The following is a 7,410-nucleotide window of genomic DNA, read 5'->3' as shown; positions in this document are numbered from 1 at the left end:
CTCGAGAAGGTTTGGGCTGTGTCTTGATGCAAGAGGGAAAAGTAGTAGCTTATGGCTCACGTCAGTTGAAAATATATGAGAGAAACTATTCTACTCATGATTTAGAGCTAGCAGCGGTGATCTTTGCCTTGAAGCTTTGGAGGCATTACTCTTATGGTGAGAGATTCGAGGTCTTTTCCGACCATAAGAGATTGAAGTATTTGTTTTCACCAAAAGACTTGAATTTAAGGTAGAAAAGATGGATGGAGTTCATTGAGGACTATGATTTTGAATTGCACTATCATTTAGGAAGGCCAATGTAATGGCCGATGCCTTGAGTAGAAAGTCCTTTAACAGAGTAACGAGTATTGCCATCTGGAAATGGGAGATGTTGGGTGCTATTGGCGAGTTTGACTTGCATCTTGGCAAGTCTGTTGAGTCGGCATCTTTGTTTGTAGTAGTTGCACAACCTACACTGGTGAGCAGAGTTATAGAAGCACAGAGGGGCGATCACGAGGTAGAAACCCTTCGAGAGAAGATCTCTAGTGGGAAGGCAGAGAAGGGCTTGAACATGTATTCTGATTTGAGTGTTAGATACGTTGACCGTCTTTTCGTGCCGGAGTCTTGTCGAGATGAGGTTCTTCAAGAGTTTCACCATTTACGCCTTGCGGTACATCTGGGAGGCACAAAGATGAATCATGACCTTAGTCACCAATTTTGGTGGAAAGGGATGAAGAAGGACGTCGCCTTGTTTATATCGAGGTGTCTTACTTGTCAATAAGTGAAGGCCGAGCGGGTTTGTTGCAACACTTGCCTATAGCCGAATAGAAGTGGAAGCATGTCACGATGGATTTTGTTGTGGGTCTTCTGAGGATTTAACGAGGTAATGATGTCATTTGGGAGATAGTTGATCGGTTAACTAAGTCAGCACATTTTGTATCAATGCGCACAAGTGACTCGGCAAATTTTCTTGATGACTCAGTTGTGATAGAGCCTACAAAATGCTTTGGGCACTAGACTGACTTTTAGTACCGTTTATCATCCTCAGACTGACGGGCCGTCAAAGCATACCATTCAAATCCTTGAGGATATGCTTCGAGGTTGCATTCTCGACTTTAAAGGGTCATGGAAGAGGCACTTACCTTTAGTGGAGTTTGCCTATAACAATAGCTTTTAGGCGCGCATTGGAATGACACCGTTTGAGGCCTTATATAGCCGATTGTGTAGATCTCTTATGTATTGGCCCAAGGTGGGTGATGCACCTATGATAGATCCTCAGTTAGTTTTGGAAACGACAGAGAAGGTTGCGCTTATTCGTAAGAGGTTGGTTATGGCTCAGAGTTGTCAGAAGAGCTATGCCGACCGTATGAAGAGACCGTTATCCTTTGAGGTAGAAGATCACGTCTTCTTGAAAATATCACCTAGACAGGGTTTGATGAGGTTTGGAAAGTGCGGGAAGTTATCTCCTAGATTTATTGAGCCCTTTGAAATCGTAGAGCGGATTGTGGAGGTAGTTTATTGTTTGGCCTTGCCGCTATAGCTTTCTGGGGTTCATGACGTGTTTCATATTTGTATGCTCCAGAAGTATGAGCTGGATCCATCACATGTGTTAGATTGGACCGAGTTAGAGGTTGATGAGGATGCCTCGTATGAGGAGAGACCAGTTAGAGTTTTAGATACTCGAGATCAAGTCTTGTGTGGCAAGATAATTCCTTTAGTGAAGGTGTTATGACACCACGGGACTGAGGAAGCAACTTGGGAGCGTGAGTTGCAAGTCCGTGAGAAGTATCCGGACCTATTTGTTAATGTTTGAACATGTACTGGAATTTTGCTATGCTAATGTAATATAAACATTGTATATGTTTTGGAAATGTGAGTTGTATATTCAGTAATGCGCACATGTTTGTCATGGTGATGAGAATGAATAACTGGTGGATGGGTCATGGTGTTGAATTTGATTTACTATCATTATTGTGATTGGTTTAAACACGGTTTTGTTGTTTCATTCAAATTTCGAGAACGAAATTCCTTAAGTGGGGAAGGTTATAGCTATTCTGGTTTAGACCTGACCTATTTGATGTTCTGAATTCAGGTTTCATTGTCTTATATGGTTGTTCACGCTTTGTTTCTCCTTACTCCTCATTGAATTTGGTTATTGGAATGTCTTGGTTGCGTTTGGAACAGGTCAGAAGTTAGTTTTTCAAAATGGTTTCTGCCTAGATTTTGGCCTCTTCACTCGAGCGACACTCCTTCCGCTCGAGCGGTCTTTGAAAACTCTCAATACTTTTGCAAGCCTGCAGAGTTACTAGGAGTTGGCATTCAATGCTCAAGCGGTCATTCTTGCACTTAAGCAGTATTGGCTCGAGCGGCACTTCTTGAGCTCAAGCAATGGCCCTCTATTTGTAAAACTTCTGGGAGTTTACATTCTTCGCTCAAGCGGACACTTTGTGTGCTTAAGAGGTCACACTTATTGTGTCTGGTCGCTCGAGCGACATTTCTTACGCTCGACCGGTTTGCGTGTATATCAGCCCGTAAAAGTCACTTTTTGAGTCACTTTTTCACACCTTTATCTCTCTAAACCTTAGATTCTCTCTCTCTCTCTCTCTCTCTCTCTCTAGAAATCACTTCTAAGCTTCAAATACACCTTGATCCACCCATTTCTATACCGTAGTCCCTTTGTTAAAGAGGAAGAGCTCATCTAGAGCTTCGTTCTAATCAGAACAAAGTTGGGTTTCAGTGTTTTTGAAGTTTCTCCATTCTCTCTCTCGTCTTCTAAGCTTGAGATAGGGATTCTTCGTGCTTTCTTATGATTTTTAACTTAATTATTTGTTATTTCTAAAACGATATTGTCATTTGGAGATTTTTGGACAAACCTAGGGTTTTTGGTTAAAAATCAAAATAAGAGGTTTCAAATGGATTCTTGAAAATGATTGTGGAATTAGAAATGAGGTTAAGTTGTGATAAAATGGTTGGTTTTGATACTTGGAATTGACTGTGAAAGAAAAGGGGGTTTTTCCCTAAATATCTCAAATGTTGATTTTGTATAAATAATTGGAATTGATGTTGGAAATGTGAAATTGGGTTGATATTGATAAGAATTGTGAAATTGGGTATGCATTACCACTCACATCTTGGAAATTGGAAAGTTATCTTTATGGAAATTAACTATCTGTTTAGAGATATCTGTTTTAGGCTATCGGTGAAGGATACCTATGATTGTTGTAGAAACTGCATGAGAATTAATAGAATTGAAACTATTTTCTCATCTATGGTATTGAGCATTGTTGCTTATTTACTATATTGAAAATGTCCATTGTTTTGAGAAAAATGGGTAAATCTAGGAAGTAAGTGCTATCTCGTTGAAATAAGTTGGCATGTGTGTCCATGGTGAAAGTCCTAAAAACTGGGCGTTTACATGGGTGCTGATTTACGGTTTCCTACGGAAGAATTTTTCATTAAAGGTTGTATTTGTTTTGACATTCTCAGAGATTAGGATTCATTGTCCTGTTTTCCAGTGTAAAGGAAATGGTTTCGTAATTGTGATAAACCTGGCATTGCATGGTTTTTGGAAAGTAATAAAAAATGTTTTGGCACGAGCATTGCATATGCATATCACCTTATATCTTGGTTAAGATTCATAAATTTTGTAGTATCTCTATTGGGTTTTGGCTCACCCTATGTGGGAAAACCATTTTCAAGTGTTGATTATATGCCTCCACCAAGGCAATATCTTGAGAGGACTCGGAACTGAAGGCTTCTTTTTGTGTATTGTTATATTTATTTTGTATAAGCCAAGGGTTTTAAACTGTATTGAATTTAAATCCATTTTGTTGTAACCAAGCATAGTCTTAGAAAGTTGTAAGCCTTTAGGGCATTTACTACTTGTTTAACATTTATTTCGTATCTTCAACATGTAACACATGCTATAGATTCAGAGTTAGAGCTTATGAATATATAACTGCATGTGTTATCTTTTGTACTATGGGATCATATGGAATGGAAGGGACATTGTATTCAGAATGGTATGATTATTTATTAATATTGTGGATGGTTCTATTGCAATTATTTACGGGGCGTTACAGGTCCTTAAATAGAACATGAGACAAGTCTAAACAAGTACCATTTTGAGCTATTAGATACTTATGATTATTATCTTTTCAAGATATTATTGGCTTAGGTGTATGATTGGAGGTACTTCCAATGTTAGTATCATTTTTAACTTCATTTATTTGAATAATGTCAAAATTTTCTCCATCTCCCCATGTGCCAAACAATTCGGGATCAATCAACTCTTCTGCCTTTTATTTTTCCCTTGTTTATTTTTGGTGAAACATCTTGATCCATTGTTTCTTCAGATGAGGATAAGTGACTATCATCGTCATTAGTTGACATTTTAATATCATAATTAAAGTGTTGTAAAAGGATTTCATGTTCTAGATAAGTTTCTCTTATATGATTTTGTAGCCTATTTCTTTTATCAATACCTAAATCTTAGTCTTTATATAATTTTCTCCAACAATCTAATATTTCAACAATATTTTCATATTCAATCTTATTATAGGTATTGGTTTGAAATACCATAATATCTTTTGTACCTTAAAATAGCCTAGGAATGGAGTTATCTCCTGGACGATTCGTTCCATCATTGTTTATGAAGGATATAGTTTCTAATTGAGTTACCAAATTTTTTATTTGGGTTTTTGCTTCTTTATTTAAGTCAATAGTTATTATAGAACCTAAATTGTCTATTTTAGATTCTATAGACTCAATTTTGGATTCTAGATAGTTTTGATTTATTTTTTGATTTTTATCTAATTTAGAAAACTAAGAGCACATAATATCAGTAATATTATTTAAACTAGAACGCACACTATTTATATTTGTAGACTATTTAGTAATATGCAAAATATAGTCATATTTATTATTAACATTATTTTTTGTATTTCCAAAGTATATTATATCTTTAGAGTTAATTGCTATTATAGATTGTTGTTAGTACGTAAGACCTTCCTAGTGTATTAATCTGGTGCCTAAAATCTCTCTTTATGATCTTAAAAACTTAAAAATGCCTAATTATGGCCAATAGTCAAAAGATCTTAATGAGTATATGGGTTTTGACTTACACTAAGCATATAGGTTTTACAACAACTATAAATGAAACAAATAATTATGAATATATAAAATACAAAAGATACACAATTAAATACTAATCTTAACTAATAATATTTTTCTGAATTATATATATATACATATCATTAAGCACACATATATACATATATCAAAATTAATACATAGATAGAAATACTTACATAGCTTGATCTTACTTTTAAAAACTCTTCACCAAACTCTGATACCAATTACAAAATAACAAAAGGAAATGAGCTTTCTACTATTTTTATTCTACTATTTTATGGAGTTATGGAGTTAAGAGAAGTTAGAGAAGTTAGGCAACAAAGAGCTGGTAGGAATTTACATTGTTTCCTTTGTTGGCTTGAATGTCAATTTATAAAATACATCTTGTAGATACAAACAAAAACTAACAAGTTATCCTAATCTAATAAGTCTATCATAAAGTTATTGCATATCTATAATGTTGAAATTTACAACACCAATACGGCCAAAGCTTTCACAAAAGTCTATAAACTAAAGAATACAAGGACAAGAAAGTCTTTGAAAACATAAATTTTAGGTTAAAATTTACAAAAAGATAAAATAAATTAAAATAGTCAATAAGATAAAATGTCATATCAAACTCATAATCATTTTACTTTTTGTCTCAGAAATATCACATCTAACTACAAAAAAAAAAAAAAAAAAAAAAAAAACATCTTTCCAAACACACAAATTTTGGCCTACTAAAATAGCTAACTTTCCAAACGAGGCTTATATAAAGACAAAAAGTCTATTTCTATAAACAGTAACTTTTTTTTTTTTTTTTGTAAACACACTTTTATGAAAGCTTTAGCCTATTCTTGGAATTTGAAAAAAATAAATAAATAAATAAAGTCAAAAAAAGTCTAATTATTTAATGGGTTAATTACCAAAAGAAAAAAAAAATCAAAATTTCACATGTTTTTCACTTTAAACTCTAGTGTTTCAATTTTGACAAATTAAACCCTGAAGTTTCATCTGTGTTTCAATATACCTTCCATCTATCTTTGTTCATCTTCATTCACCTATTTCCTTCAGCAGCATACATAATTTTTATATTCAAACCCACCTGTTAAAACCCTTACATCTTCCTCATCGTAATTCTGTTTCACCTCATTTTTTAGTCATTAGATTCACCTCATGGTCTAATTTTTATTTCATTCTTTATATGTCTTATTCCACAACTTTTTGCGTGCTGTCGAAACTCCGAAAGTTGACCAAAAATAAGATTTTTCTTTTCATTTTTTACTTTTCTTCGAGTCATCTTTCAGACACTATAACTTTCTCGATTCTTAACGCTTTTATTCCGTTCTTGTGCCAATCTCCTCACCTCACTTCCTACTTCATCCTACACTACCCCCACTTTCTTACTCCTCGAAATAGGTGGTTTTGGTATGCCGAAATGGGTGATTTCGATCCCAAAAACAAACTTCGAAAATTTAAAAAACTTACCTCTTTTGTTTCTTTCTCCTCCATCTTCCTTATTCTTCATCTTCACCTATAACATGTTGTGAATAGTGGTTCTATGTTTTGACAGATGGTGGTGGGTTGGTGGTTCAGGTGGTGATAACGAAGTGAACAATCAACCCACCAACCCATCACCATATGAGCTTCATCATCGCCATCTCTCAACCTCACCTCCGCCATCGAACTCCATTGCCATCACTTTTAACCCACACCAACACTATCTCTGTAATCACCTCCTTTAACCGTGAGCTTCGCTACCACCGTCGCCACCGCCATCGCCATCGCCACCACCATCGCCCCGCTATGTCAAAACCGAGAACCACCATTCACAACATGTTAAGGTGAAGATGAAGAAGAAGGATGATGGAGGAGAAAGAAACAAAAGGGATAAGTTTTTGGAATTTTTTAAGTTGGTTTATAGGCTACTTTCGACATACCGAAACCACCCATTCTAGAGAGGAGTAAAAAAGTGAGGTAGCGTAGGACGAAGTAAGAACTGAGGTGAAGAGATTGACAAAAGAAAGGAGTAAAACCGTTAATAATCAAGAAAGTTATGGAGTCGGAAAAATGGCTCAAAGAAAAGTTTGAAATGGGAAAAAAATCTAATTTTTGGTCAACTTTCGGAGCTCTGGAGGCGTGCAAAAAGAGGTGGAACAAGAAATATGAGGAATGGAATTAAAACTAAGGTCTTGTTTTGGGAATAAGCTATTTTAATAATTTTTTGACTTTTTACGAAAAGATATAGAGAAAAGTAAAGAGAATGATGTGACAACTTATAGTGATTTTTTGGCTTTTTGGCTAAAACGTGTAGTT

Source organism: Camellia sinensis, chromosome 3 (assembly GCF_055761805.1).
Source record: "Camellia sinensis isolate YWXY chromosome 3, ASM5576180v1, whole genome shotgun sequence".
NCBI lineage: Eukaryota > Viridiplantae > Streptophyta > Magnoliopsida > Ericales > Theaceae > Camellia > Camellia sinensis.
This window is presented reverse-complemented; position numbering follows the sequence as displayed.